The following is a 13,990-nucleotide window of genomic DNA, read 5'->3' as shown; positions in this document are numbered from 1 at the left end:
TTTGTCAAGCAGGACAGTTCCTCTGGGGCTGTGCTCAGTGCCTGTATGAGGCTGGGAGAGGTGGCCCTGCTCCACAGAACTGATGGGGATGTGTGTAAATGTGTCACCACCGGTGGCAGCAGATGGATTGGGGTCCTGGTCTAGTGCAGGTCAGCATGACCAAAGCATCTGAGCCACTCTGGAAGCTCACTCCCAGCCAAGGAATGCCTGCCAGTTTCATGGGTGGGCTCCATCCTGGCTCTGGCTGGTCCCACCAACACTCCCATTCAGGTGTTGGGGGGTATGATCCCAGACTGAGGTGCAGCTGTTGTGTGCAGGTTGTCATGGCACTGCCGTGCTGCTGGAGCATTGCTCCAGGCTGGGACTCCTCTGGTGAGACTGTGGTGAGCTGGATCCAGCCCCAGGGACAGGCAGGCATGACCAGCCTGCAGCACAGCACAGCGGCTTGTCAAGTCCCACAAGCATGGTAAAAATCGTCTCAGGGAGCAAACCATGCTGTCCCTGACACACAGGGGACACCAGCTGACACCTCCTGGGCTCTCTCCATCACTGCTGCTGCCAGGGGACCCGCCAGCAGATCCCTGTCGGCCCAGCCCATTCAATGCTTTTTGTCCCCACCACCTTCCCCTGTTATTAAATCCCTGATGACACCTGAATTCAAAGCATATCTGGCCATGCACAGTCTAATCCTTCCTCTCCAGACAAATTAGCTTCTTAGAGGCCCTCCTCGCTGAGATTCACTGTTCTGTGGCACAGGGGAATGCCCACCTGGGCTCTGAAACAAAGGATGAGTTTCCCCAGGCTCAGATGGGGCTAAACAGAGTGGGGGAGGCCGGGCACCGGCCGGAGGTGTCCTGCAGCGAGTGACCCTCAATGTGACATTGGTGGCTCTTAATTCCTAAGCCTGCTTTGGAAGGATTTCAGTAGATCCAATTTAATCACTGCAGCCTCTTCATCTCCCCTGTCTCAGCTCAGGGTGATGTTATGCATTCTCCTCCACTGCTTTTCTCCAAGAACTGGCCACCCTCCTCTCCCTCCGGGGAGCTGCAGCGTGAGGCCAGCAAGCCCCTCACCTGCTGCACGGTGCAGGGCTGCCAAAGCCACGGCTGCCCTCGGCCTGTTTACTACCACACAGCTCAAACAGCATTTGCTTAATTTCCTGTGTCTGTGGGAGGACTCGTTGTCGTGCTAACGAGGGGCACAGCTCCCTGCAGGTGCACCCGCCACCTCCCCGCGGCTGGGCTGCGCCGCGCATAGCGTTAAACATTTAAGCGCTTGTCAAAATGTTGTAACTATTTTTTTGTCTTGTTCCATTAGCTCCATTTCCAAAGGCCACCACTGGAACTACTGAACATTTATTTCTATTGAATCCAGCTTAGAAGTTATGATCTGAGGAAGCAGGAGACAGGACAGTATGTTCTGCGGCACCGGCTTTTCCCCACCACCGCTCAGCTGAGACACGCTGGCCTTTGAAATATCATTTTTATTCCTACCTTAGAAAAGCTAAAATAAAGAGATTGACTCTTCCATCTGCTTGATTTGCTTCTGCTGTTTAAATAAGGTACATAAATATCAGCCAGGTGGCTGCCCTGTGTAAGTTTTGGGGCTGTGTGTTTGAACACCCTGCACGGTGTGTGGTACCAGCCGTGGGAGCTGGATTTCCTCCCCAGGTACAAAATAAAGTGGTTTTAAAATAAAGTGATTTTCCTTTTGCTAGAGAAGCACACACATGAATCTTCCTCCCTCACTGCCTGTGCATGAACAATGTCTTATTATGCAAATACTAGGAGTACTAGACAAAAAGCACAGAAGAAAGCCAGTGGAGCCAGCAGTTCAGAGGGAGTGAAGCATGGACAGGGGTGGGCTGTGGGGATCCCAAGTCCCCAAGTTTGCTTTATGTTCACATTATCAGCAAGAAGTACAGAGCAAGAGGGAGTTGCATGGGGCTGGGGATACCTGCAGCCCCCAGGGACATTGGGGAGATGCCCAACACATCAGCACTTGGCCACAGAATCCTGCACCAGGGTCACTGCAGGGCTGAGCTCCCCCAAGCAAAGCCCACGTTTGCACGAGGGAGCTGGGCTTGCTGCAGGACAAGGGGACAGGACTGCTGGTGGCAGCCCTGCAGTCAACAGCCTCGCCTCCTTCAGGGTAAAAAAAGGGAAATCTAAAGCCTTCTTAAAGACTTCCCTGCATTTAAGTTCCTTGCTATTTAAAGACATGTGAGAGCCCGAGAGTTCCAGCCCGGCTGCCTGTGCCTGGATGCTTTGCAAAGTTGTAATCCCCGCTAGTGACATCACGGGCTGTTGCCATGGCGATGTCACAAACTCAGAGCTGTGACTTCATCACAGCAGAGATCGGTAGCAAGGGAGGCAGTGCTTCCCAGTGCCTCTGGTAATTAGCAAACTGGCATGGAAAATGAGGATGAAACACACAGGATAGGGACATAAAACCATTTAGCAAGTATCGTCTACTGGAAAGCATTCCCTCATGAGAAAGTGTCTCCTTAATGTATCCTGCACTCTTAAATAACCCACAAAAGGCAGGGAATAAAATAGAAATTATAGTGATTTGTTTTATTGGGCATTTCATTGAGTAATTAAGAGGATAATTATGAGAAGGAACATTAAAAGGCATTACTCTCAGCCTTCATCCTGCTTTAGAGGAGCATCCTCATATTGAATGTGCAGCATCATCTGACATTGTCCTGTGCCAGCTTGGGTTTCCCTGAAGGGAGGAAGGCATGCATGGATGTGGGAGGGGGTAAAAAACATCTCCCCCATGGCCTGACAGGATGCCAGAGTTCTCACAAGAAATGCAGGGTGGGAGCAGTAGTAGGTTGCAGGGAGCAAACCCCTCCTTCATGGTGTCTTCTGGCACGCGGTGTCAGGCACTGTGCATCGTGTGTCATGCAGGAGGAGGCTAAAGGAAAAACTGGGGAGAGATCAGTGTGGTGCAAAGTACTGATGGGGCACCACAGCCAAGGCAGAAGTGGCAGAAGTCTGGAAATCCAGCTGAAAGTTCAGCACAAAGGTGACCCTGCAACAGGAAGGCAGCTCTCACCCACCCGCCTATTGTGTCTCCTCAACTTTGGAAAATACATACAGAACTACCTGTTTAACTAATCCACATCCAGACAGGACCCAGCACCACTCAGCAGACACAACTCAACCTGAGCTGCCTCTCTAAGACTGCCAGTATTTCCTACAGATGAGGAAGCCTTGGTGCTGGCCAGCACATCCATGAAACATATCAATGAAACAAAGACCTACTCAAGTCCTGAAATCTGCAGTTCCTTTCTGACCCCAGCACATCTCACTCCACCCCATTTACCCACCAGCATAGACACACTCCAACAGGAATGCCAAGACATCAGGTCCCACCACAGGCTTCCTCTGGAGCCCATGTCACATGCTGGGGACCCCAATGCTCACAATACGGCCACCTTCTAAGAGGCCCCAGGTGAAAGCCAGCCCCAGCAACAGCAATTTGTCCACTTCAAGTCCCCAGAGGTCACTGCAGGGTGCAAATGCAGCGATAAGGGAAATGCAAACAGGAGTGAGGGACACGATGAAGAGCAAGAGCTTTACCAGAAACAACGACTCCCACTGGACAGGCATCTATAAACTGAGATGACAGATGAGCTAATTCCCACTATTTCCTCAAACCACTTGCACAGATGGCAAAACAAGCAACCAACCCACCAATATAAATGAGAAACCCCAACCTGCAACATCACAGTGCTGACCAGTTGACAAGATTTAAGTAGCCCTTAGGTCATTGTTTGCTACAAAACATACATTTAGGAAAGCATGCTGGAGAAGGCTGGCATGTTTTAAACTGGCCTCTGTTGTCCTCCCTAGGGAGAAAAACCCTTTTTTCTCCCTAGGGAGATAGATGTGACAGCTATAATCCAGTTGCTATGCTGGATTTCAGGGACAGTGGCTTGTCCATGTTGAGCCCAAAGCATCAGACAACTGTCAGAAAAATCCACATTCAGAAAGTCACCAACCCTCCCTTTTCTTGTCCTGGGAAACACAACTCCCCTCCAAACTCTCCTGCTCATGGGGAGCAATTTCCATCCTCTTCAAAAGAGAGTAAAACCGGCTTTTTGGCTTCTGGCTGGCCCTTCCAGGCACGAGAGCAGCTTTCTGGGGGACTCGAGTGCTCAGCACAGCCCTAAAACAAGGCTCCTGTTTGAAGTGCATGGATTGAGGCTGGATTAAGAAAACCCGGGAGGAGTGCTTAGCTCTGCTCCTGCTCTGAAAAGGCTGCTGAGCAGCAGCAGCCAACGCAGCTTCATCCTGCTCAGCTCTCCATGTGATCCCTTCGAAGGGACGGGGAAGCGGCAATTTCAGATGCGCGGTTTGATGTGATCCGAGAGCAGGGAATGGCAGAGCCCGTGCTCAGCTTCCCAACACTGCAGGAGAACTCAGAGAGGAGCTGATCCTCCCTGAACCAGGAGCAGGGAATGGCAGAGCCCGTGCTCAGCTTCCCAACGCTGCAGGAGAACCCAGAGCAGAGCTGCTCCTCCTGGGAGGCTGTGGGCGCACCCAGAGCAGAGCTGATCTGGTTCTCAGTAAGAAGGAGGATCAAAAACCTCCACAGGGGCAGGGAAAGAACAACAGCAAATGCAGGACAAAATGCCACCATGAATCCCCAGCAGAGCCTGAAGAGCCTTGCACTGCTTGGGTGCAGAGCAGGTCCCAGGCGGACGCTTATCTGTGGTTTGAAACGTTTAGAGAATCACTTCTGAAGTTTCCCTCTTGCAAACACCTTATTTCCCCCCTCTAATCAATGCAGCGAGCAAGCTTAGTGCAACACAAATAGGGAACAGAGGATGAAACAATTTTCCAGCCCATACCTGAAGGTGCATCCTTCTTTTCTCACCAAGCAGCAGGGAGGACGTTGCTGTCTCTCGGTAATTTTCCAACATCCTGTGTTGCAGGTAGATTTATGCACTGATCATAGTTGAAGCTGTTAATAAAAAAGTGCAAAGAAAACGGATTTTACTGTGAAGTGTAGGGCTGCTTTTCTCCCAGCTTTGCATTATCATGACTTCCTCCTTTTTTAATCTTTTTTTCTATGATTGACCATGTTTGGGGTTCAAAGCTTCAAAAATAAATCACGGATCGTCTTTCATCTACTATGCATGAGAGAGTCAGAATCATTACATGGTTTAAATGGATATTTTGGGAGCAACTCTGGACCAAGCAGCTCCTGCTTTAACTGGGAGCCAGAGGGATGAAGCTAATTTGCAAATAATGTTACATGCTGGTTTTGCTTGAACGCAGGGAAAAGCTGCAGTGGCTACTTGTCATTCTTTGTGAGAAATTGAACAAAATGGAAATCAGTTCACTAGTTAAAAAATAAATATATATATATATATATTTTTTTTTTAAAAAATCTGCAGCAGACCAATTTCTCCCGCATCAGGGGAACATCCCAGGACTGCAATTAAGCTGTGGCTCAGCACGAACCCTACAGCTGCCTGAGCACTGAGGACAAACAACCGGCCGCCCTTTTCCTGGGAGCAGGTTTTTAACTCGGTGAGCTGTGAGCTTTTCCGCAGCTCCCCTTGAGCCACTTCTTCCTCAGACAGTTCAAAAGTCAACTTTCCCCTTTAGCATCACTCAGGCCTTCCCCCAGGAGCAGAGAGCTCTGGATTCTGCTGCACTGCACCTTCACAGGGAATCACCTATTGATGACTTTGTGGCTAGTGTCTACAAGGGGAAGCAGAGGAGCTACTATAATGTAATTTTCCATGTTTACTGCATTATTACAGTGGTTGAATCTGCTGATTAGTTCCCTTTTTTTTTTTTTTGCCATCTCGTCCTAAGCATCCTTTTTATTTTTGCCCTGCTTATCTGCATAGAGTCATTTATTCACATGGCTGCTGTAACAGCAAGCAGGGCCAAAGCTATCATTTCTCCTCCCTCTCACATTTTAATCTTGGAGACCTCAATCTCTGTGATACTGCTATTACTTTGTCCATATCTGATTTAACAGGAACCTGCCATTATTCTTTTTTTTTTTTTGCCTTTAAAAGAGAAAACTAATCTGAGCAAAAGATCATGGTGGCTGTGGCACTAATGATCCCTGGCATGCCTCCTTGCAATGAACCCAGTGCTAGAACAGAGAACATTTGTTTCTCTTCTCTCCACAGAACTGCAGGACTGACCCCTCATGCACAGGCAGCTCCCACGAATAAACAACATTGCCCCAATCTCCTGGGGGATCCATTTCTCTGCCAACTATCTCAGCAGCTCTTCTTATTGTCTTATTTATCCAAAGAGTGGAAAAACAACTCAAGAGGAGCCACTCTTCAACAACATGACTGTTACTGCTTTATTCAGATTTGCTCCCCTACAAGCTAGGAAAGCCTCTTGCCCCAGTGGTTATTAACTGAAAAGAGAGTGGGGAAATTTCCTGTAATATGAACAATGACAGAAAAAATGCTCTTCCTTCCTGTTCTTTGAAGACCATGGCAAGACATTTTACCCCCTGGGCTCCCTGATGCTTCCCCCCTCCCAGCTCTGAGCTGTCACCCCAACTGGAGACCATCCACTAAAGCACTAAGCCAAGATGCTCTGCATATGCCAACCACATCAGCCAGAAAGGATTTACTTGGGAGAGGCAAGGAGACAAATTGAGGAATCCCTCTACTCCTTCCTCCTGCATTCTGAGGCTTTTCTAACAGTGGGTGCTCACTGATTGTTTCACTTCATGTCCACAATCTGCACCCTCACTGTGGTTTGTACCTAGGCCATGCTCTTCACCTCTGCTTCTAGTTCAGAGATCCCCATGTGCCCCCCCTTCTCCCAGGAATATTATAAATAAATTAGGGCCACGTTCAGCTCTTGGTCTGTGATGCAAGCAGGGATGTGGAACTGTTCAAAGACACACAGCAGGGCACAGGGTCTTGCCTGTCCAGGATTTACACAGATGAGACTTCTGGAAATCAAACTGAGCTCTTCTCCACATCCTCTGCTGATCTGGAAAATCCCTTGCTCGCAGAACTGACGGCTGCCCAAGCTGTAGCAGTGCAGGAACCTGAGTGTTTCTTGGTCTGCATGCACCCCAGCGTGTATTGTATTCACTGTTAATGAAAGATTAAATGTTCTAAAGAGCAATATTAATTTTAAAGCTACTAATATTCATCAGCTGTCCCTCACTTCACCTCACAAGCCTGAGAGCTGTAATGAAAGAGCAAATTCCAGCTCAGAGCATCTGTAAGCTGTGATCCACAGCCCAGCTCCACAGCTCAAGGTCCCACAGGCATTTTCTGCAAGTAGTGGGGACCCTCAAAGATCTTCTAATGTGAGCAACCATAAATAACCAGAAATGGCCAAAAAAAAAAACTCTGTAATTCTTGTGTTTGAAAGGCAGGACTAAAGGAAGCCTCCCAGCTCTGCAACACCAACCTGACTTCTCCTGTGCCAGTCTGCACCCCTGTGATCATCCCAGGAGCCCAGGTTTGCTCAGCAGCAGCCACAGCAGTCATTAAATGGTGATAATTTAGTTCCAAGAGAAAGTCTGTGTTTCCAAATATGTTCTTTGCCCTCCTCCTCCTTGGGAAAATGCAGCTCCTTGCAGGAGCAAGAGCCAAACAAAAGTCACAACAGACCCATCCCAAATCAGTTCTCATAGGATATGATCACATCACACCCACCTCATCTCCCAAAAGTGGCATTTGCTCCCATCAGAGGTGCTCCATCAGCACCAGGAGCAGGGCCATTTCTACCCTGAATCCTCCAGCTACTCAGTAGGACAAGCAGAGCAGGAAGCCACCAGCCCAGGCAGGGGATCTGTGTGTCAGAAGGGCACATGTGCAGGTACAAAGCATCCTTTGCACACCAGCAGCTTTGCTGCTGCCTTGGCACATCAGCACTGGTGGTGAATCACATCTCCTTTGTATTTCACTTGGAGGAACAGGGAGAAAGACGTATTTCACAGAAGAGAGTCACAAAGAGGCCCACCTAGGAAAACAGGCTATTTTTGGCACTATAATCCCTTTCCTGTGAAGAAGAGAGGGAGGCCCAAGAGACTGAAGGAGCTGCTGAAGCCCAGAGAGAAATCTGGTAGCAGAGCCTGGGGCATAATTCAGATATCAGGGACCAACAGGCAGGACTAAGACCCATGTTTAAAGCCTGCAGACCTGTGCTTCACCACCTGCCTGCCCACCAATCCTGCTGTGAGCCATGCCAGTGTGGGATGCTGCAGAGCGAGAAGGTAACCAGGAGCACTCTGTTTGCTTCCACAGACCTTTCCCAATCATGCAAAGACCTGGCTCTTCATTTGAGTGCTAATTCTCAATCTCTTTCATCCCAGTTTTTTGCAGCTTTTCCACAAATCCAGAATACATTTGAGAGATCAGCACAATGTTTAGTGAGAAAATCGTATGCTACATTTCCGCTTGGCATGATTTTGAAATGGTTAAGCTGTTAAGCCCTGAAAGGGAAGTTTTAAGAATACCGTGAATAAAAGAAGCCAAAAACAAAAATAAACCAACAGCAGCAAAATTAGAGCATGACATAAAGGAACCATTTGGATGGATCCTTTTTTCCAGAGAGATGGTGCATGCTGGCTGCTCCAATGTCAGGATCTCTGCAGTTGTGTAGCACTTGGACTTTCATTACAATGGCAGAGAAATAAATGGAAAGTCATCACTAGCACATAGGAGAGGAAGTTTTCCTAAGCTGTCATCAAATCCCTTACAAACTTCTCTAAACCATGGCCACATTGTCCCTGAGGCTCCCTTTTTCCCACTCTGACCCAGCAAGGGAGATGCTGTCAGAGCAGGAAGGGGCTGCCTGACACACACATAAGGACAGGCAATGGTCCAGGGTGGGGCAGTCCACCCAGAAATGCTTGTACACCCACATTTTCCAGACAAACTCTTCCAAGGAGAAGCAAATCCTGCCCCAATGTGTGTCTCACACAACACAACCCCAGCGATGCTGGTCTAAGGACAGCAGGTTCTGCCCAGAGTGTTCTGGGGACAGGGGGGACTCCCCACCTTCACCCAGCCGACTTGATTCACACAGTGCAGCGACAGCTGAGTGGCCCCTCTGTCCCCTGTGTCACCCAGAGGTCCCTCCTGAATTATGCATGGCTTTGCTGCTGTGCACACTGACTCAGTGACTTGTGCAGCCAGCTACCGGGCTGGAGAGCACAGCTCAACCACGAGCACTTTACACTGACTTTTGTCATAAAATGTGATACAATGCCAGATCAAAAGACCTCCCAGAATCCATACTTGTGACAGTGTCCCACTCCAGCTGTGACACAGAGCATTAAGGTAATGACAGCTGCATTCATGCCTGCTAGTTTTAGGTCCACCCAACCCAGAGCAGCTGAGAGGAACAAGGGCTCTCTTCCTCCCACTCCAGCCTCCCCTGAGCCTGTGAAGTGTTTGCTAGTCAGAGAGTTCCTGCAAGAGAGCCCTCCCTCCTGGCAGGGCCTGGATCAGAGACATCAGGTCAGGTCATCTACAAAAGTAATGGTGGGAAAAACACCATTCCTGAGCACATTCATGTCTGTGCACATCTGTGCAGAGGTCAGGCATGCTCTGGGTAAGGGCATCTCCTGTCCAGCTCTGTACCCTGACCCAGCTTCAGCTGGGAGTGATAAAGATGAACAAACAGCCAAAACCAGCCCTTTCCCCCACGCCCTACTACTTCTCCAGCTCAGGTCCTCGCTCCTCCTTCTTTCTGAAGTGCCAAAGGATCTCACACTGGGTCTGCAGTCACAGGATGAAGCCCATGACCTGTACCCCCAAACACCTCTGCTCCCCCCAGAAGGCAGGAACCTGAGCAGTCAGCCCACCACCCATGTCCACCCTGGGAGGAGTTCTAAGACTTGTCCAGACAAAGTCAACACCAACCTGAGTCACCACTGGCAAAAGTCCTGCTTCAAAAAAGAAACTGAGCTGCACAGTCCCAGAGGTTCACCCTCCTTCACAATCTTGAAACTGCAGCTCCTCTGGAAAGATCTCTGTCTCCACAAGCAGAAACTCTCCTATATTAAGGGCTGACAAAATGCTGGGATTTCATTTTTATTGGAAAAACAAAGCCCCCTCTGCATGTGCCCCTTCCCTGATAACAAACAGCATCTCTGCAGCTGCTGAGCACCCTGAAGCACAGCACACACAGGAACAGGCCACGAGACAGGGTACAGCACATGCTGACCTGCAGAGGACTTGGGCTGAGGAAAAGGCACAAGTGCTTTATTGCAAGTCAAGGGCCAGCACTTCCACAAGGAGGAGATTTTTACTCTGCACTGATTTTTATATCACAAACTGCTTCTGTGGTGTGGTCTCAAAGAGCCCTCGCTTCTCCTCACTCTGGGAGGAAGCCTGGCAGCCTCATCCCAGGACACTGCTGACACTTCAGGCAGAGGCAGTAATTCCTCTGGCTGAGGTGGGTAAGAGCACAGTGCTGCTCGTGCTCAGGGATGCACTCACCTCCCACCAACCACTAGTGCATGTGGGCTCCAGGTTACCTTTTATTATTTCAAACTTCCTCCATCCCACTTCCAGGTGAGCTAGTGAGATTCATGGGAGGCTGGAGCTGGAACTTCAGATGTTGTACAGAATAATACCTAAACAACTATGCATCTCTTTTCCTCCCCCATCTGAAGTGCCATGTTACCAAGTGCTAAAATTCTTTAAAGAAATTACTGAGCAAGTGTCCCTGTTATTGCAGCACCAAAGAATAAAAGAGCACAGGGCAAAAGTAAATCAGTGTCTGTGGAGGAGGACTCCTGTCCATGGGCATTTCTCCACACTGGCAGCCTGGTGACCCTCAGTGCCATACACAACTTCATGACAAAAGATGCTGAGAAGGTGCTGGTGAAGAAGGGAAACTGTTTTTCCCTCCCTTTTGTTTCACAAGAGTTTCTGCTGGCACTGGCTCCTGGACATGCATTTCAGCATGCCCAGCTGAGCATGTTAACCCAGAAGCAGTGCTCTCTGTGGGCTCCACTGTGGATCAGCTGGCTGATGAGGAAAAGGTTTGTTTGCATTGCTGGCATTTGGTATTTGCAGCATGCCCAGAGCACAGGATGGTCACAGGAGTTAACCTTCACACCACACACTTTCCTGAATGCAAAATCCTCCTACCAGCCCTCTGTGCCATCCCAGGATGGCAGGGCAAGGTCACAGCCCCCAGCTCTGCCCCCAGAGCAGGCAAGGCTCCTGTGGCTCTGCTAAAGCCACCGTAGGCTGAAGCAGCCCTCAGGCTCCCCTCAAACACATCAAGTATTCAGTCCTCAGCTAGGGAGCTGGGAAACACCAGGAGAGCCTGGAAGACAAGCAGTTGTGTTATCAGGCATTCATCATCAGGAATGAGAGCACACAACTCAACACGAGTGTCCTCCACTGGCTTCAAGGGCACACATGCATTGAAATTCCCAGCAGATCCAGGGATCTTGCTTGCACTTCCATCACAGCCACGGCCAGAAACTCTGAAGGCTTTCCAGGCAAACCCAGGAGCTCCACCAGGACTGGCAGCCTTGGTTTTGTGCAGGGCTTTGTGGATGCCCCTGGGAGAGAGATGCAGGGGTTTTTGCTATTTATTAATTAGAAGAGTGGTTTACGTATTTAAAACGGAAAGGTAGGGGAGATTTTGATTTTTTTCCCCCTTTATTTATTTTTAAATTGTTCTAATCATCAGAACTTCTTGCCACAATGAACAACTAGACAGTTGTCATGTTACCTCAGATGTATCATGGCAAGCAGCTAATCCTGTTGGTCATAAATCATGTCCCTTTCAATCTCCATTATATAGCCAAATATATAAATTTGTTATGATGCATGTGTCATTACACACCAATGCCTTTCCATTATCATATAACTGGATACCCCCAAGGTTTGTAATTTGCAGTATAATAGTAATTTTTAAAGAACCATTGGTAATCAATAGCTCTCAGCATCACTGTCAGGATCATTTGCAAAACAAATAACAACACTGATCTCAACCAGCTTTACAGGAGGGATATTTAATCCTCATGAACTGCATTATATGATGGATAAGCGAGGAATCCTAGACTATGTATCATGTATTTTCCTTGGATTAAATATCACTTCAATCAATGTTGCTCCCAGCTGTACAATGCTGTCTGTGTTTTCACTGGGTAATGCTGAAGTATTGTTTTACAAATTGACATCAGCTACGTGCTGGGCAACAAAACCCCACGGTGGGTGTGAGGAGGGGGCACGGGCAGGGGCAAGGCTGATGTGAAGCTCAGGGCAGCAGCAGCAAGGCTGTGCTGGGGACACAGGGGGCTGCAGGGACCCCCAAACAGGGCACTGCTGCACCTTGACCACGACCCTGCTGTGGTGGGGTGAGCACAGATGGTTCTGAGCCCTGAGAGACTGAGCAGGGCACAGGTGATGCTCCCTCCCAGCGTGGGTTTGCTCTGCACAGACCTGCCCTGGACAGCAGAACGCCCAGCACAGCCTCTGTGCCAAAATGGAATGAGCAGCAGGAGGAGGTGCAGCTATCAGCCCCGTGTCCACACAGAGCTGGGGTTTAACCAAGGCACCCTGTAACTCCACAAAAGTGCTGCGTAGTATCAGCTGAGAGGTTCAGTCATTGCCTCACCACCTAACAGGGCAGCAAACACATTGTACTTAGTGTTTTTCCTTTTCCTTCAGCACACGCAGGCAGAGGCTGGAATTTGGAAGGCAGCTGTGTCCCCTGCCCTGCTGCGGTCAGTCTGCCCATCTGCATCCCAGGTCCTGACAACCTTCAATGCAGCTTTTCCATTTAAAAATGGGGGCACAAGCAGCTGATCCAGCCGGACCCTGTGCAAGCAGTGGATGGAGAGAACTCACAGGGACATCACTGGCTGTGCCACAGCCCAGGGCTCCCTAATGAACATCTCCTAAGTCAGATTAAACACCACGCCTGTGCTTCAGCAGCCTCACAACCAGCCAGCCTGAGTGACCTGTTGCATGGCCAAGAGCCAGCCAGCACCTGCACCTTCCCTTACAGATGGCTTTCTGAGGCATTAAATCCACATTTAAATTTTCTACTCAGTTCTGCCTCTTCGGAGCTCTCCAGCAGAGCCGTATCTCGCTCCTTGCAGCTGGAGACACCTTTAGCAAAATCTCCAGCTCCTACTGATGTGGAAAAATTCATGCATTTCCCTCCTTGTGTAAGCACGGGTCTGGCATTCACAGCACTTCCCAGAGATAAGCCCCAAATCGCTCATCGCTAGAAACCCCGCACTTGGGTGAGGGCGGACAGAGTTGGGATGAAAAAACCCACCCTTGGACCCTAACTAAACACTTCAGCTGCTGGAGATTACAGAATCCTATTTAGTTATACCAGAGAGCATTTTTCACAGAGGAAACATCATCAATCTGGCTCTAGGAAGCGAGTCAAATAAAAATTTTGGAAGGAAGAAGAAATTCAGCTTGGTTTGGTTCATTTTTAGAGGCTAATGTGGTTTAGAAATGGGATTAACTGGGGTGTCCTGGCACCCCTTCCCGCTCAGCAGCACCGTGCACTCCTGCAAGCTCCTGGCTGCCCCAAGGAAAATGCCATTAAAGAAAACACAGCTATTTTTAAAGCTAGAAGGACAAATTCTCCTCCCAGTTACACCAGTGACCTCGTGACTCTCCACAAGGTTGGGCAGGCACAGCTCTGATTTGGGGCTATTTTGAGCATCCTCCAGAGTCACCAGGCACCCAGCAGGCAGAAGGCACTGAGGAGCAGGATGAGGCCCTTGCCTTCAGATAGTCAGACACAACCTGTTAAGACAGCAATAACTTTCACCAACAAAAGAATAAAATATTAATTCCCTTTTTAAGTAAAAAAAACTCTAACCAGGACCACTTTCCCCACATGCACATGGGCCTGAGCAGGGCTGGTGCTCACTGCTGCTCCTGCTGCCATCCCCACTCATTCATCACACATGCACATGTAGTACAAACTCATTCAGGGCTCTTCTGCAGATGAAATATTTAAATGGTTTATACTTT

At 49.1% G+C, this 13,990-nt stretch overlaps 1 protein-coding gene across 1 annotated transcript in view; it reads right to left on the bottom strand.

The window, feature by feature from the left end:
• The window catches only part of ELFN1 (extracellular leucine rich repeat and fibronectin type III domain containing 1), a 103,247-nt gene that overhangs the window by 76,116 nt on the left and 13,141 nt on the right, over positions 1 to 13,990 (bottom strand). Inside the window, exon 2 of the mRNA XM_041401688.1 lies at positions 4,865 to 4,977. The gene's annotated coding sequence lies outside the window, so the exon portion shown is untranslated. The remainder of the gene's footprint in view (positions 1 to 4,864; positions 4,978 to 13,990) is intronic.

Source organism: Onychostruthus taczanowskii, unplaced genomic scaffold (assembly GCF_017590055.1).
Source record: "Onychostruthus taczanowskii isolate IOZ18803 unplaced genomic scaffold, ASM1759005v1 scaffold19, whole genome shotgun sequence".
Taxonomy (NCBI): domain Eukaryota; kingdom Metazoa; phylum Chordata; class Aves; order Passeriformes; family Passeridae; genus Onychostruthus; species Onychostruthus taczanowskii.
The sequence above is the reverse complement of the archived record's forward strand: the minus strand, read 5'-3'. Positions and strand labels throughout refer to the sequence as shown.